The 17,992-nt window shown below is 44.1% G+C and overlaps 1 protein-coding gene and 1 long non-coding RNA gene across 3 annotated transcripts in view; both read left to right on the top strand.

The window, feature by feature from the left end:
* Positions 1–17,992, top strand: part of LOC136434200 (uncharacterized) — a 33,812-nt gene that overhangs the window by 8,893 nt on the left and 6,927 nt on the right. The window lies entirely within an intron of this gene.
* Positions 1,325–10,764, top strand: LOC136432803 (uncharacterized). 2 transcript variants are annotated; one of them, XR_010755572.1, is made up of 3 exons: positions 1,325–1,721; positions 7,377–9,773; positions 10,123–10,764. It is a non-coding gene; the product is annotated as an uncharacterized lncRNA (long non-coding RNA). The 2 variants fall into 2 exon arrangements; XR_010755573.1 differs by lacking the exon at positions 1,325–1,721 and adding an exon at positions 5,909–6,512.

The following is a 17,992-nucleotide window of genomic DNA, read 5'->3' as shown; positions in this document are numbered from 1 at the left end:
TATAGACTAATGACATGGGGTGTTGTCGGCGGTTTGAGGTTCGCGACAGCGCTATATAGTCACATACTGCTGCAATAATAAAAGACCGGCGTCTTAACGTACATGTAGTCGCAGTTCTCAGATCCGATGAGTCGGAAACCGCACAGCGACTCGGCAAGGGCTACAGACGCGTGGACGGACATAGCAGTCGCTTTTGACGGTACTGTGCTGACGTTATCATCTGTCACATTCTTTTATGGCAGAGCTGAATCCGCGTATTAGAAACTTCCTACATTCACCCAAAGGATGTATACACGGGTTCGGCTATGCTATAAGGAGAATGGTCTGTCACTGATCTAAGTCGTCTAACGACGACTTAGATCAGTGACACCCACTGGATACGTAGTACAGTCCATTGTACAGTTATTCACTACGATGATGTACACAGTCTAATCTGTCCATGACAGGGGCCTCTCTGATTTCACTCACTGTGTCCTGAGATGTCTTTCCTGAGAATTTGAAATTTACTAGTGTTTAATACATCGGAACGTGGCCCTAACAAGAGGTGGAATCTTCGGTGTTACCGCACTGTACCGTAGGCTGTATAACGAAAGCTTTCTAACATCTAAATGGGCACTAACAAGTTCATGCAGCACACCGAGGTTTAACGTTATAAACTATTCACCTCCTGTATGAAACAGTGTACTACCGGTCCAGCTGGGCAATTTCGCATAATTGCACCAGCCGGATAATTGCACCAAATACGCTGGCAAATGGGGTACATTTTATTATAACCTGTGTTCTTCAAGTAGCTAGAGCGCTAGAAGGAGAAAGACTCAAGTAGACGATAATGGGTATACCCAATTTGGTATGACCCTAGCACTGTTTTTCATCACAGACCCCTGTATATATACATGTAAACACGGCGCTAAACAGGCGGAGAAAAACGTACAGGCCATGCATTTTTCTTTTTAAAGAGTTGATATTTCTTTCCATTGGCTCTGTCCGCACGGTTTTAAAATTAAAATAAAACAGCTTCCATAAATTCTCATAGCTTTCATCATTTGAATAATTTACAAAAATCCATCTTTCTACTAAAATCAACCAACCAACTCATACGATACAAAACGTGGGTCACTTCATTTTCCACTGCATTCAATAAAGAAGTCAACCCAACCATAGTCAACCATAGTTAACGTAGAACTTTCACAGTAGACTAGATAACTATTTCAATTTCCATGTACCAGTATCTCCATGTACTCGCCGTTTGTCTGCAATTAGCCTTAGCAAGGAGGTTAAATATACATGTATTTAACCTCCTTGGCCTTAGTGGGCATGAACTTGCAATGATAAATGACGTTTTGAATAAATTGGACGATAATTGGTAGAGCTATCTATCAACATCATCTAGATTTTAATAGCTTGGGTTCCAGCCTTCTTAGATTTAGTCCGCTACCCAAGCTCCGCTCCTCGCCAAGGCTAGACCGTCCAGGCTAGATTTTAATCAAAGCCTCTTTCAGTCTTTGATCTATATCTGGACAAATCACCCTGAGAACGAGACCGTTCCTTCGTGGCGCAGAGTAGGCTGAGTACGAGAGCGCATCATGACCGCGCGAACTACGAGGTGGTGTGAACAGCCAGGAGACTCCAGCTGACATGCACGCCGCGCCGCTCCCAGGCTCGTCTTTTCATCGGGATTTTCTGTCCGTGTTGTGCTGTAACGGCAAAGCTGCTAACTGACGGTGAGTGATGTATTTCTCTTCTCTTGTTTGGAACCGTTGAGGTTCGCTTCTTAACTTTTGAAAGACTCAAAAGCCTGTTTTTGAAAACAGGAAAAATTGAATTTCGAACCAGACTAAATTGATTCCCACTATTACACAGTGACTGTTGGGTGTTGTTTGAATTATGTGGATGTGGGCTGTGGAATTTACATAGGCTGATGCAGTCGCAGTAAGACTGAAATATATTTTGTTTATCTGAGTGAGTTATTCGTGACTTCAAACTTCTAAACATCGTCGCAGACACGAATAAATTATTCTCTAGAAAAATACACAAGATGGCGGCCATGCGAAATTAGCATATTAGTTATGTGTCCGCCTGCCAGTATTTAAATAGCATAACAAGGCTGAGAATTGGTGCGCATTGCTTAGAAATTGAAAAGGGTCGTCACAAAAATATACCAGCCGAAAAGAGAATGTGTCCCACCTGCAAAGAAAATATTGAAGATGAATACCATTTCCTTATGATATGTCCATCTTATAATGAAGAAAGGAAAAGACTGATGATTACATGTAAGAAGGAAATAACACTACCTGGAACAAGTAGAGAAATATTTAATGTACTTCTGTCATGTCCTGACTCTGTATCTGTCTACCTAGGCCAATTCATATATAATGCTATGCAAAAGAGAAGCCGTGCCATAACGTGAAATATATCACGCCATTATCTTATGTATCGAGTAATGATGTTAGGTTAGTGCACTAGTATAGATAGTCTGTAGTTGTTAATATTCCATGTTATTTGCCGTACATTGTACCTGATGCAATTGTTGTGCAATAAACTTGACTTGACTTGACTTTAAAAGACTTAAAAGGCCACATGTCCTTGATTAACGACTTACAAAAGACACCAGGAAATTATGATCTTAGTGGTATTTACAACTCAACTGTATTGAATAGATAAACCCTGTTCCAAACTTTCACGTGTTTTGGTGTTTAGTGAAAAACTAGATAGTCAGCGGTGTCAAAATTATGCATAACGTTATCTCCAAGCAGATATTGGGGTAGAAGATCGTTTTCAGACTGCCTGTATTCTGTAGTGGCCTAGTGGATATCTGTCGGAAAACCGTCAGTCAGAAAACACTACAACTCCAACATCTGCTGGGAAATCGCCCTTTTATAGCAGAATACATCGGCCACAAATACATGTATGTCATATGATTATATTTGCTTGGAGAATAGAGCTGATCCCCCAGTGTGCTTCATCTCGTCGACCTAGTGGTTTGGATGTATGCGCCCAAATTTGGGAAGTAATACTAATTAAAATACTCTCGTCTGTCTTGTCATCCATGCAGAAAAATAGTAGTTCTAATGTCCATTCGCATCTAATTTGCTCTGATCCAATTGTGCTGGGTGCAGCCATGGAGGTTTAGTAATATCTCCTTGGTCTAGTACTTAAACTTGGCTTCTGAGTTCTGAACAGTATAATTTAAATACTGTAATTTCAGGTAACTTTCTCCTCCTTCAAACTCAACTTGATTGAGTTTGACATTGATTACAACCTCTGTATAGTAAGAATTGTATGTGTAATACCAAGGAGGTTTTATAATAGTTCCAGTGGTAAGCTGAAGTTCTTTTTGGGTGGAACCATTAGTTCGCAGACAAAGGTATTAAATATTTGTTCTTCCAGGTGAGGCTGACAGCTGACTAAAATGAGTCAGATGAAGTCACATTTTATTTACAGTAGCTCAATTTTGTTTCAGGCCACTAAGCCACTTGTTTCTACAGTAGTAGCTTTTGTCTGGACCTTTCAGGAAAATATTGTTGCAACTTGTAGGGCTCTGTAGCTGAGAAGAAAAGAATGCTGCAACAACTACTGAACTAGTGCTGAGAAGGTAAACACCAGAGCAAGTTCACACATGGGTGACCCTCCTAATTTGCATAGGCCATAAACTATGAAACAAAGGCAGGCCTGGCATCTGGACTTTACTTTTGGGATTAGCAGATTTATAGATTAGCAGATTTACACCAACGGGAAAGTGTGGACCACTGATCATCATCATAGTTCTGCTGCTCTGCTTTGGGCCTCCAAATTAAATCCACGTGAACTAAAATGCATTTACAGTATTTCTACCTACTCTCACCTCTCAAAATCAAATAAACGTACCAGTACTTTTTTTTTCCACTCAAAATCCACCCGTGACCCGGTACTTTCTTATTTTAGACGGTACGTTAATTTTTTTATTTTTTTAAATGTAGGCTTTGCTAACCAGGAATCCCTCTAAAATCTAAAGTTAATGTTTTTCTGCCCGCATTTCCTCTGCATTTTTGCTTGTAATTCGCTATTTTTCGGCCTAGCAGCATTAATTTTCTCCGCCGCTTTGACGGCCTTGTGAAAATTATCATGGCGGCACTCATAAGTCATAACAGAGCGGCCGATATCGCTGTCAGTCTGACGCTACAAAGTAAAGGGGAAAATAAGGTGCAACATCGACATTCAAAATACAATTTTCATATAAATAACTTTGACAGTCATCGTAAACCAAAGCACGCTGATCAAAAACGTGTAGAGTAGAGTGCACGGGGAATAATTCTTGACCACTATCGGCAGCACGGCGGAGTAATTATTTGTTCGCAGAAGACATGTTACACGTAAAAAAGGTAAAGCAGGCATCCTCAATTGAAGTGAAGCATAATGCTTTTTGAAGTACTAGTAGCTAGTGGTAGTGCGATGCGGCGTCGCCACGGCTCGCATTTTCTACTCTTCTCGATAAGTGTGTTGGGTTCTTTTACGTGCAGAGGTTTGACGCTTGAGGCTTTACGTCACCATCCGAAATGACGAATGCAATCCCTTACATCATGTCCGAGGTCGAGTCGACCACTGAGGTTCAAACGCGGGCCCTTAGGATCCACGGAATTTGATCCAGATGGCGAAGTAGCGGGGTTGCGTTACCGCTTGCGCCACGGGGACATGTTACACATAAAAACAACAATCATAACTTAACTTCCCAAGTGTGATTTGTCTTTTGAGGCCACAAAATCTCTAAAACGGCAGAAATATGTCCGATGTGATTCGGGAAACGCGGCTTGAAATATGGCCGCCACTCTCTACCACTATTAGGAATGGCGACGGTTAAACTAGCAGCATATTGCATAGCACGGATACCGATCTTTAAAATGATACCATAAACGTGTGGCAATATTACAGTTGGGGGCAAGTGGCCGCCGCCCCGGGCAACAATAGAAACAGAAGGCCATTTTTATTTTCAGGGGTTTCATATTCTAAAATGACCGTAAGATTTTCACAATATTAGCGGTGAAGTGCAGGTTTCTAGTGTCAACATGTATAATCGGTAACTTCTTTGTACGTGCGGTCTGAGACGTTGAGCTACTCTTACACTTACAGTTGAGCTCTGTTCAATATTGTGGGCTCTACCGCAGGAACTCGAAATCTGAGCGTCTCACAAAAACGTTGTTTTTGACCCTATGGGCCAAAAGTTTACGGACATGTGTGCTCATATTTGTTTTTTGGGGTGATGTGATTGTCTTTAGAAAATATGATAAGGTACAAATGTACATTAGTAGCTGTATGATGATTATTGTTATCGACTTAACGTTATATGTCACTGATTGTCAGTAGTCATAAATGATATTCTACATTGTACAACAATTTTCTTTGATCGCTCTCTTCAAGTTCCAAGTAGAAAATGCGTGTATCATGTACATTTTCCCTTGTTGAGTTTGAAAGTACTGTGGCCCCCGGTTAGGGGTCATAGCGGGGAACCCATGCCCAATTTTTCAACATTACTTTATATTTTATTGAAGTGGTGAGGAAGATCATGATTAGAACAAGCATTGGATAGATATAACTTACCTGCTTATTATCTTATGTCCCTCGGACAGTTGTATGGACACAGTTTACCTCAACTGTCAAATTTTCCGGGTGGTACTTTTATTTCAGGGGTACATAGTATATTAGATTCTGAAGATTTGTCTGGGGGGTACTTCTATTTTAGGGGGTACTAAATCTATTTGTTTGAAAAAAAAGTCCGGGCAAGCTGCCCGATATGATGATGATGAAATCTATTTGAGAGGTGAGAGCAGGGCTCTAGCCAGCCTAAAATTTTATCCCGTAAGCCCAAAAATTTGTACAAACCTAACATATCGAGCGCCGAAGACTAGGGGGGTCCGGGGGTATTCCCCCCCGGGAAATTTTAAAATCTAGACCCTCTGAAACGCTATCTCAAGCATTTTGAGGGGCAAGTTTGGGTGAAAAATTAATTGGGCCTTCGTTGTATACAATCGGCAAATAAATGAAATTTAGCACCACAAAACTTTATTATTTATTTGACAAATATACACGTGAATTCAAGTTGGCAGAAATAAAACATTTTCAACACCGGTCGACGCGTCGTACCGGTCCCGTTTGCGCCCTGTACTAAATATAGTAGGAAATGAGACACCCTACTTTGGACAGAACGCCCTAAAGATGTTCAATATTTTCCTTCCGTGTTTTCCATGGTCGATTTCTCCGGTAACTTCCACTTGATTTGATCAAAATTCGTCGATTCAAGCCCCATCTTCGCACCAAATATCAATTTCTGATAAAACCTCGCGGATTCGCACCTCTCGTGAACCGCGAGACTTGTATGTCATTGGTCGATTTTCCGTGACGCGGCGTGAACGAACGCTGTTATTGGTAGATGATATCTGATTCTGAGGTCTAAAACTATCAACACTAGTTTTCGTGGGAAGAGTGCGTGTAACTCGGCGTAAAACTTTAACAATGTTTACCAAAAAAATATGGAAAGCCTGGTAACTACCGGAGTATTTTTTGTGTGGCTATAACTAGCGGTGAACCCGGGAAAACAGCCGAAAAAACGTCAGCCCGATGCGACCGGCCAGAATTGTAGTGGGGCACTAGTAGTGGGGAGGGGGGCACACGATGCTGATTTTCTCTCGGCCCACGAACCACTGGCAACCTCCGCGCCTCCGTTTGTCACCTACCTATAAAGCCACCTTGGGGTTGTCACCTGCCGCCGACGGAAGATAGAAATGGCCTGAATCGGCTTCACTTCAAACTTCCGCTTCTTTTCTGGAGATCTTTGCAAAAGTTCAAGCCCTGTCTATCTTTTCTCCCGATTTTTTTTTCCGTCAAGGTTTACGGATTGGTCAGGGAAAAATCCCACAAAAACGTACTACTCTCACCGTGAGAGTAGTACGTTTTTGTGGGATTTTTCCCTGACTTAACCTTAAATTATTTGGTGAAACTACAAGCATGCGTTGTAATTGTAAACATCTACGAAAAAAAGTCGAAGCTCTCTATCACTGTTGCACTAGCGTTTAACAGCCTGTCAGGAACTGTGGAAAATGAGAAATTTACACTTTTAGTTTTACTGGCCGATATCAAGTCCAAGTGTCTCCAACAACATTGTTTACTTTATGTATACTTATATATCCGCCACGTAAGTTGTAATTATGGGTAAAATATAAAAACTTGTCGACCCGCCTAAGTACTCGGCCAGAGGCTGGCCCCTTGGTTCTCAGTATGTTAGGTTTCGCCAAGTTGCTTGGTCCCCAGGGTCTCCGCTCAGTGTGTGTTACAATCTGGTCTAAAAATTATATCTGTCCAGTGTCCATTTCCTTACCTTTATCTTGCATTTACAAATTGCATTCTAGACTACAAGCAGCTGAGCCACTCCAGGAAAAGTGACTGAGCACAAGCTTCCCTATCAACAGAAGGGAAACCACCATGGGGAATTCTCCAGTGCAGCAACTCAGCATTTTCCTGACACAAGACTCGGGCCCAAGAACACTTAAGTTAAGTGACACTTTTCTCTTCAATATACCCTTTTCTCAGGATTTACTGAGAACTTCTCCTTCTCGGGTCACGGCTTTAGTCTGCCATGCTCTCCCGCTTCACTCAGCACCAGATCCTCCTTGGTGCAAGGCCACACACAGAAGATTCGACATACATGTACTTGAGTAGTCAGACCACAGCAGTGTTTACATATATAGTTTTTCTATTGTCCATTATTTACTTAACAAACACTCAGTTACCATAACTTTTAAGTGTTTTTTTAAAGCTTTATTTCTTATGTGTATCATGACAGTTATGTGACTGCTTGGTACTATAGGTCGTATATTTTACAGCACAACTGCCGAAGCGATGCAGTTTCTGTATCCAACGCCACTATTATAATAACTGGATGTAGCAGGATGCTGTAACTTAGGAACCACTCAGATGAACAGCTAGTCCTATCATCGACTCCTATGGGAAAGTTGAGAAGATGATGGTCTCATTATCTCAACCTGCAAAACTTCAGTTCAGACCATAAAACTTATCCTCAAATGCTAACATGATCTGTCAACTCTCATGAAACCAATTAGAGCAGATTCTATATGGCTAGTCTGCAAATCCCCCCCCCCCATTATTAAAATAGAGCCCTTTGGAATGGCCCTTTTATATAATTATACTAAGTAAGCCTTATATAAGACTGCAAACAGCAGACGTGGGGTCGTGTTCTAAGCCTCCAAGCAGGCCCAATGGATTGCAAAGACCGTATCCAACTGGATCAAGGAGCTTGGGTTGCAAAACATACTTCTTCTGCCAGTTTGATACGGTCTTCGCAACCTGTAGATCTGCTTGGAGATTAGAGTCGTGTGGCGCAAGTGTTAGAGTGCGCAGCTTTTAAACAATGGGACCCAGAATAGAATCCAGCTGGATTGTGCCCAGAGACATGTCCGAACTTGCGCTCCGACATTGTGCCCCAGTGTGTGATGGTCCAAATCCTTCTGTCTGAAGTTGGTGATTCACCACAAATCACCTGGATGGAGGCCTGGCAAACCTCCGTGGTATCAACCATGAAACAAATCAAAGGAGCGAGTAGAAACAGAAGTGATCCCAACCGAGATTCGAGCTCACGCCGAAACCGGAGGCCAGATCACAGGCACGCACGCCTTAACCACTACGCTAAAAGGTCGCGACCAGTTAGCCTGGTCAGTTGGAGGCGCTTGAACCCCCACTGTTACACTACTCCCCCTTTTCTTTTAAGATTCGTCCTCGAATCTCCGAGTTCGATCTTCCCTGTGTGGCACAAACGGTTACTCACAGTCACACCATTCGCCCAGACGAGAGAACTGGCATTCCCTGTCTTGTACGACTGCCAATGAAAGGGTATGCCACCCCGTAAAAAGAGCGGTATAACACTAAGCAAGGGGCCAGTTCTGGCCTGTGCACATACTACTGCTACTAAACAGCAGACTGACGATCATTCCACTATCTCGTGAGGGTGTGTAAAACCTCAGGATGGAAAAAGGTCAATTTTTTTTCAAACAAAATCAACAACTTAGGGCTAGCCTTTCCAACCATACTAGCCACCCCTAATTATAAACTGCCTACAATTCACACACAAAATCTCAACAAGAATGGATTTTCAATGCCTATCCCCATGCAAATCTATTGTGATGGAAGTCAGAACCTGAAATTTCAAGAAATTATGTTATAGTTCCCCAAATTAAATGTTTTCATATGACTAATTGTCAACTTGGAAAAATGGGTCACAGGCCTCAGATCATGTACAGGTCTTCCTGGTTGGTTAAATCATTGTGGTCAATCTAGATAAGACTGTTGACTGGTACATTATACAATGTAAGGACAACAATGTTTGAATAGACTTCCATATAAGACTTGCTAGGAACTTTGCCAGTCATGCCTGTCCAACTACTACCAAAGGAGGCCAAGTGTAATAAGAAAAGCATGCTAAGTAAAAGCATACAATTGCAGGAAGCCTTGAATTATGAATGGAAGGACACACTTCAAACCTTATGTATGCTAGCCTATGATGTTTGACATGGGATATTCTCCCTTTCTTGTTCCTGTCCAGACTTGACAACTTTGAGCTGTGGCTGGTCGACATCATGAAGCACCGGTGTGAGATGGAGGAGGGGCGACCCAACCGGCGCTCTAGGACAAGGAGTTCCAGGACCTGTCCCTCCGCAAAAAGGCTGGAATCATCTACCCACTACAACTGTGACTACCGGCTGGCAGCAGAAGACGCACAGGGCTTGCTCAAGGTATACAACATGGTGAAATCGTCAAAACCATTGAACTGATTCAAACCTGCTTTGCTTCTTCATTAATAGAGGAGGAAATAGATATGAAGAAGTGTTAGCTCCTGCTGCGGCAAAATGGGTATCATCCACTTCTGATCTATGCACCTAAGACCTAAGCTGGCCTACCTTTTTGAACTACAAAGGGTAATGAAATTCAGCTAGATGTTGTTTTTATAAAAGCTTTCCAGCTTTGTAGGGCTAAGTCAGGCATAGAAGCTAGCATTTCCCTAGCAATACTGAATTTGGCTTCAAAGAAGTCATTGTGATAGTCTATTCTACCCACAACCAATACATGTATTGATCTTCACAGAGGCAACACTGCAAGACATCAGGGACACTGTCTACTTCAGGACAAGTGCCAGGATCAGAAGCCAGAGTACAAGCAGTGCTAGGATTCAGATGCCCCCATGAACGTGGGAGAGAAGGAAGCAGAGAGGCAGCGCATCTGATGAGAACTTGTACCGGAGGGGGATTTGCCTACAGGATAGACTTAAGGGGACATGGTAGGGTAGGCTATGGCGAAGGATTTAAGCTAGATAAATGTACATGTTTTTCTTGATGGGATGTGGCACGTATGCTTGCAATCCGTACCATCAAAATATGTGATTTTAGTATGTGAGAGATGTATAAATGATGGTATTTGATTATTTTGAAGAATCAGTTTTACTAATATGACTACCTCGGGGAATCTTCCTGTTCAACTTATGCCACTTTAAGATTTGATTAAGTGTGCCCTTGTGTTCATTTGTGATACTGTTTTAGCATGTGGGTTTGGTAGTGTGTGCGTGTGTAACTGTAAGCGTGCGTGTGTAAATCTTTCCATCCGTCCATACCTGTCAGTACACTGCACTTTGTGTGTCCTGCGTGAAATGTATGTTGTACTGTGTATGTCGTACTGTGTATGTCAGTCTTTGCACCCGTCTATAGCTGTCAGTTAACTGCACTTTGTGTGTCCTGCGTGAAATGTATGTTGTACTGTGTATGTCAGTCTTGGCACCCGTCTATAGCTGTCAGTTAACTGCACTTTGTGTGTCCTGCGTGAAATGTATGTTGTACTGTGTATGTCAGTCTTTGCACCCGTCTATAGCTGTCAGTTAACTGCACTTTGTGTGTCCTGCATGAAATGTATGTTGTACCGTGTATGTCAGTCTTGGCACCCGTCTATAGCTGTCGTTAACTGCACTTTGTGTGTCCTGCATGAAATTTATGTTGTACCGTGTATGTCAGTCTTGGCACCCGTCTATAGCTGTCGGTTCACTGCACTTTGTGTGTCCTGCGTGAAATGTATGTTGTACCGTGTATGTCAGTCTTGGCACCCGTCTATAGCTGTCGGTTAACTGCACTTTGTGTGTCCTGCGTGAAATGTATGTTGTACCGTGTATGTCAGTCTTGGCACCCGTCTATAGCTGTCGGTTCACTGCACTTTGTGTGTCCTGCGTGAAATGTATGTTGTACCGTGTATGTCAGTCTTGGCACCCGTCTATAGCTGTCGGTTCACTGCACTTTGTGTGTCCTGCGTGAAATGTATGTTGTACCGTGTATGTCAGTCTTGGCACCCGTCTATAGCTGTCGGTTCACTGCACTTTGTGTGTCCTGCGTGAAATGTATGTTGTACCGTGTATGTCAGTCTTGGCACCCGTCTATAGCTGTCGGTTAACTGCACTTTGTGTGTCCTGCGTGAAATGTATGTTGTACCGTGTATGTCAGTCTTGGCACCCGTCTATAGCTGTCGGTTAACTGCACTTTGTGTGTCCTGCGTGAAATGTATGTTGTACCGTGTATGTCAGTCTTGGCACCCGTCTATAGCTGTCGGTTAACTGCACTTTGTGTGTCCTGCGTGAAATGTATGTTGTACCGTGTATGTCAGTCTTGGCACCCGTCTATAGCTGTCGGTTCACTGCACTTTGTGTGTCCTGCGTGAAATGTATGTTGTACCGTGTATGTCAGTCTTGGCACCCGTCTATAGCTGTCAGTTAACTGCACTTTGTGTGTCCTGCGTGAAATGTATGTTGTACTGTGTATGTCAGTCTTGGCACCCGTCTATAGCTGTCAGTTAACTGCACTTTGTGTGTCCTGCGTGAAATGTATGTTGTACTGTGTATGTCAGTCTTTGCACCCGTCTATAGCTGTCAGTTAACTGCACTTTGTGTGTCCTGCATGAAATGTATGTTGTACCGTGTATGTCAGTCTTGGCACCCGTCTATAGCTGTCGTTAACTGCACTTTGTGTGTCCTGCATGAAATTTATGTTGTACCGTGTATGTCAGTCTTGGCACCCGTCTATAGCTGTCGGTTCACTGCACTTTGTGTGTCCTGCGTGAAATGTATGTTGTACCGTGTATGTCAGTCTTGGCACCCGTCTATAGCTGTCGGTTAACTGCACTTTGTGTGTCCTGCGTGAAATGTATGTTGTACCGTGTATGTCAGTCTTGGCACCCGTCTATAGCTGTCGGTTCACTGCACTTTGTGTGTCCTGCGTGAAATGTATGTTGTACCGTGTATGTCAGTCTTGGCACCCGTCTATAGCTGTCGGTTCACTGCACTTTGTGTGTCCTGCGTGAAATGTATGTTGTACCGTGTATGTCAGTCTTGGCACCCGTCTATAGCTGTCGGTTCACTGCACTTTGTGTGTCCTGCGTGAAATGTATGTTGTACCGTGTATGTCAGTCTTGGCACCCGTCTATAGCTGTCGGTTAACTGCACTTTGTGTGTCCTGCGTGAAATGTATGTTGTACCGTGTATGTCAGTCTTGGCACCCGTCTATAGCTGTCGGTTAACTGCACTTTGTGTGTCCTGCGTGAAATGTATGTTGTACCGTGTATGTCAGTCTTGGCACCCGTCTATAGCTGTCGGTTAACTGCACTTTGTGTGTCCTGCGTGAAATGTATGTTGTACCGTGTATGTCAGTCTTGGCACCCGTCTATAGCTGTCGGTTCACTGCACTTTGTGTGTCCTGCGTGAAATGTATGTTGTACCGTGTATGTCAGTCTTGGCACCCGTCTATAGCTGTCGGTTAACTGCACTTTGTGTGTCCTGCGTGAAATGTATGTTGTACCGTGTATGTCAGTCTTGGCACCCGTCTATAGCTGTCGGTTAACTGCACTTTGTGTGTCCTGCGTGAAATGTATGTTGTACCGTGTATGTCAGTCTTGGCACCCGTCTATAGCTGTCGGTTCACTGCACTTTGTGTGTCCTGCGTGAAATGTATGTTGTACCGTGTATGTCAGTCTTGGCACCCGTCTATAGCTGTCGGTTAACTGCACTTTGTGTGTCCTGCGTGAAATGTATGTTGTACCGTGTATGTCAGTCTTGGCACCCGTCTATAGCTGTCGGTTAACTGCACTTTGTGTGTCCTGCGTGAAATGTATGTTGTACCGTGTATGTCAGTCTTGGCACCCGTCTATAGCTGTCGGTTAACTGCACTTTGTGTGTCCTGCGTGAAATGTATGTTGTACCGTGTATGTCAGTCTTGGCACCCGTCTATAGCTGTCGGTTCACTGCACTTTGTGTGTCCTGCGTGAAATGTATGTTGTACCGTGTATGTCAGTCTTGGCACCCGTCTATAGCTGTCGGTTAACTGCACTTTGTGTGTCCTGCGTGAAATGTATGTTGTACCGTGTATGTCAGTCTTGGCACCCGTCTATAGCTGTCGGTTAACTGCACTTTGTGTGTCCTGCGTGAAATGTATGTTGTACCGTGTATGTCAGTCTTGGCACCCGTCTATAGCTGTCGGTTAACTGCACTTTGTGTGTCCTGCGTGAAATGTATGTTGTACCGTGTATGTCAGTCTTGGCACCTGTCTATAGCTGTCGGTTAACTGCACTTTGTGTGTCCTGCGTGAAATGTATGTTGTACCGTGTATGTCAGTCTTGGCACCCGTCTATAGCTGTCGGTTAACTGCACTTTGTGTGTCCTGCGTGAAATGTATGTTGTACCGTGTATGTCAGTCTTGGCACCCGTCTATAGCTGTCGGTTAACTGCACTTTGTGTGTCCTGCGTGAAATGTATGTTGTACCGTGTATGTCAGTCTTGGCACCCGTCTATAGCTGTCGGTTAACTGCACTTTGTGTGTCCTGCGTGAAATGTATGTTGTACCGTGTATGTCAGTCTTGGCACCCGTCTATAGCTGTCGGTTAACTGCACTTTGTGTGTCCTGCGTGAAATGTATGTTGTACCGTGTATGTCAGTCTTGGCACCCGTCTATAGCTGTCGGTTAACTGCACTTTGTGTGTCCTGCGTGAAATGTATGTTGTACCGTGTATGTCAGTCTTGGCACCCGTCTATAGCTGTCAGTTAACTGCACTTTGTGTGTCCTGCGTGAAATGTATGTTGTACCGTGTATGTCAGTCTTGGCACCCGTCTATAGCTGTCGGTTAACTGCACTTTGTGTGTCCTGCATGAAATGTATGTTGTACCGTGTATGTCAGTCTTGGCACCCGTCTATAGCTGTCGTTAACTGCACTTTGTGTGTCCTGCATGAAATTTATGTTGTACCGTGTATGTCAGTCTTGGCACCCGTCTATAGCTGTCGGTTAACTGCACTTTGTGTGTCCTGCGTGAAATGTATGTTGTACCGTGTATGTCAGTCTTGGCACCCGTCTATAGCTGTCGGTTAACTGCACTTTGTGTGTCCTGCGTGAAATGTATGTTGTACCGTGTATGTCAGTCTTGGCACCCGTCTATAGCTGTCGGTTAACTGCACTTTGTGTGTCCTGCATGAAATGTATGTTGTACCGTGTATGTCAGTCTTGGCACCCGTCTATAGCTGTCGTTAACTGCACTTTGTGTGTCCTGCATGAAATTTATGTTGTACCGTGTATGTCAGTCTTGGCACCCGTCTATAGCTGTCGGTTAACTGCACTTTGTGTGTCCTGCGTGAAATGTATGTTGTACCGTGTATGTCAGTCTTGGCACCCGTCTATAGCTGTCGGTTAACTGCACTTTGTGTGTCCTGCGTGAAATGTATGTTGTACCGTGTATGTCAGTCTTGGCACCCGTCTATAGCTGTCGGTTAACTGCACTTTGTGTGTCCTGCATGAAATGTATGTTGTACCGTGTATGTCAGTCTTGGCACCCGTCTATAGCTGTCGGTTAACTGCACTTTGTGTGTCCTGCATGAAATGTATGTTGTACCGTGTATGTCAGTCTTGGCACCCGTCTATAGCTGTCGGTTAACTGCACTTTGTGTGTCCTGCGTGAAATGTATGTTGTACCGTGTATGTCAGTCTTGGCACCCGTCTATAGCTGTCGGTTAACTGCACTTTGTGTGTCCTGCGTGAAATGTATGTTGTACCGTGTATGTCAGTCTTGGCACCCGTCTATAGCTGTCGGTTAACTGCACTTTGTGTGTCCTGCATGAAATGTATGTTGTACCGTGTATATCAGTCTTGGCACCCGTCTATAGCTGTCGGTTAACTGCACTTTGTGTGTCCTGCATGAAATGTATGTTGTACCGTGTATGTCAGTCTTGGCACCCGTCTATAGCTGTCGGTTAACTGCACTTTGTGTGTCCTGCGTGAAATGTATGTTGTACCGTGTATGTCAGTCTTGGCACCCGTCTATAGCTGTCGGTTAACTGCACTTTGTGTGTCCTGCGTGAAATGTATGTTGTACCGTGTATGTCAGTCTTGGCACCCGTCTATAGCTGTCGGTTCACTGCACTTTGTGTGTCCTGCGTGAAATGTATGTTGTACCGTGTATGTCAGTCTTGGCACCCGTCTATAGCTGTCGGTTAACTGCACTTTGTGTGTCCTGCGTGAAATGTATGTTGTACCGTGTATGTCAGTCTTGGCACCCGTCTATAGCTGTCGGTTAACTGCACTTTGTGTGTCCTGCGTGAAATGTATGTTGTACCGTGTATGTCAGTCTTGGCACCCGTCTATAGCTGTCGGTTAACTGCACTTTGTGTGTCCTGCGTGAAATGTATATGTTGTACCGTGTATGTCATGACAGTCTTGGCACCTGTCTATAGCTGTCGGTTAACTGCACTTTGTGTGTCCTGCGTGAAATGTATGTTGTACCGTGTATGTCAGTCTTGGCACCCGTCTATAGCTGTCGGTTAACTGCACTTTGTGTGTCCTGCGTGAAATGTATGTTGTACCGTGTATGTCAGTCTTGGCACCCGTCTATAGCTGTCGGTTAACTGCACTTTGTGTGTCCTGCGTGAAATGTATGTTGTACCGTGTATGTCAGTCTTGGCACCCGTCTATAGCTGTCGGTTAACTGCACTTTGTGTGTCCTGCGTGAAATGTATGTTGTACCGTGTATGTCAGTCTTGGCACCCGTCTATAGCTGTCGGTTAACTGCACTTTGTGTGTCCTGCGTGAAATGTATGTTGTACCGTGTATGTCAGTCTTGGCACCCGTCTATAGCTGTCGGTTAACTGCACTTTGTGTGTCCTGCGTGAAATGTATGTTGTACCGTGTATGTCAGTCTTGGCACCCGTCTATAGCTGTCAGTTAACTGCACTTTGTGTGTCCTGCGTGAAATGTATGTTGTACCGTGTATGTCAGTCTTGGCACCCGTCTATAGCTGTCGGTTAACTGCACTTTGTGTGTCCTGCATGAAATGTATGTTGTACCGTGTATGTCAGTCTTGGCACCCGTCTATAGCTGTCGTTAACTGCACTTTGTGTGTCCTGCATGAAATTTATGTTGTACCGTGTATGTCAGTCTTGGCACCCGTCTATAGCTGTCGGTTAACTGCACTTTGTGTGTCCTGCGTGAAATGTATGTTGTACCGTGTATGTCAGTCTTGGCACCCGTCTATAGCTGTCGGTTAACTGCACTTTGTGTGTCCTGCGTGAAATGTATGTTGTACCGTGTATGTCAGTCTTGGCACCCGTCTATAGCTGTCGGTTAACTGCACTTTGTGTGTCCTGCATGAAATGTATGTTGTACCGTGTATGTCAGTCTTGGCACCCGTCTATAGCTGTCGTTAACTGCACTTTGTGTGTCCTGCATGAAATTTATGTTGTACCGTGTATGTCAGTCTTGGCACCCGTCTATAGCTGTCGGTTAACTGCACTTTGTGTGTCCTGCGTGAAATGTATGTTGTACCGTGTATGTCAGTCTTGGCACCCGTCTATAGCTGTCGGTTAACTGCACTTTGTGTGTCCTGCGTGAAATGTATGTTGTACCGTGTATGTCAGTCTTGGCACCCGTCTATAGCTGTCGGTTAACTGCACTTTGTGTGTCCTGCATGAAATGTATGTTGTACCGTGTATGTCAGTCTTGGCACCCGTCTATAGCTGTCGGTTAACTGCACTTTGTGTGTCCTGCATGAAATGTATGTTGTACCGTGTATGTCAGTCTTGGCACCCGTCTATAGCTGTCGGTTAACTGCACTTTGTGTGTCCTGCGTGAAATGTATGTTGTACCGTGTATGTCAGTCTTGGCACCCGTCTATAGCTGTCGGTTAACTGCACTTTGTGTGTCCTGCGTGAAATGTATGTTGTACCGTGTATGTCAGTCTTGGCACCCGTCTATAGCTGTCGGTTAACTGCACTTTGTGTGTCCTGCATGAAATGTATGTTGTACCGTGTATATCAGTCTTGGCACCCGTCTATAGCTGTCGGTTAACTGCACTTTGTGTGTCCTGCATGAAATGTATGTTGTACCGTGTATGTCAGTCTTGGCACCCGTCTATAGCTGTCGGTTAACTGCACTTTGTGTGTCCTGCGTGAAATGTATGTTGTACCGTGTATGTCAGTCTTGGCACCCGTCTATAGCTGTCGGTTAACTGCACTTTGTGTGTCCTGCGTGAAATGTATGTTGTACCGTGTATGTCAGTCTTGGCACCCGTCTATAGCTGTCGGTTAACTGCACTTTGTGTGTCCTGCGTGAAATGTATGTTGTACCGTGTATGTCAGTCTTGGCACCCGTATATAGCTGTCGGTTAACTGCACTTTGTGTGTCCTGCATGAAATGTATGTTGTACCGTGTATGTCAGTCTTGGCACCCGTCTATAGCTGTCGGTTAACTGCACTTTGTGTGTCCTGCGTGAAATGTATGTTGTACCGTGTATGTCAGTCTTGGCACCCGTCTATAGCTGTCGGTTAACTGCACTTTGTGTGTCCTGCGTGAAATGTATGTTGTACTGTGTATGTCAGTCTTGGCACCCGTCTATAGCTGTCAGTTCACTGCACTTTGTGTGTCCTGCGTGAAATGTACTATGTAAGTC

Source organism: Branchiostoma lanceolatum, chromosome 4, assembly GCF_035083965.1.
Source record: "Branchiostoma lanceolatum isolate klBraLanc5 chromosome 4, klBraLanc5.hap2, whole genome shotgun sequence".
Lineage (NCBI taxonomy): Eukaryota > Metazoa > Chordata > Leptocardii > Amphioxiformes > Branchiostomatidae > Branchiostoma > Branchiostoma lanceolatum.
The sequence above is the reverse complement of the archived record's forward strand: the minus strand, read 5'-3'. Positions and strand labels throughout refer to the sequence as shown.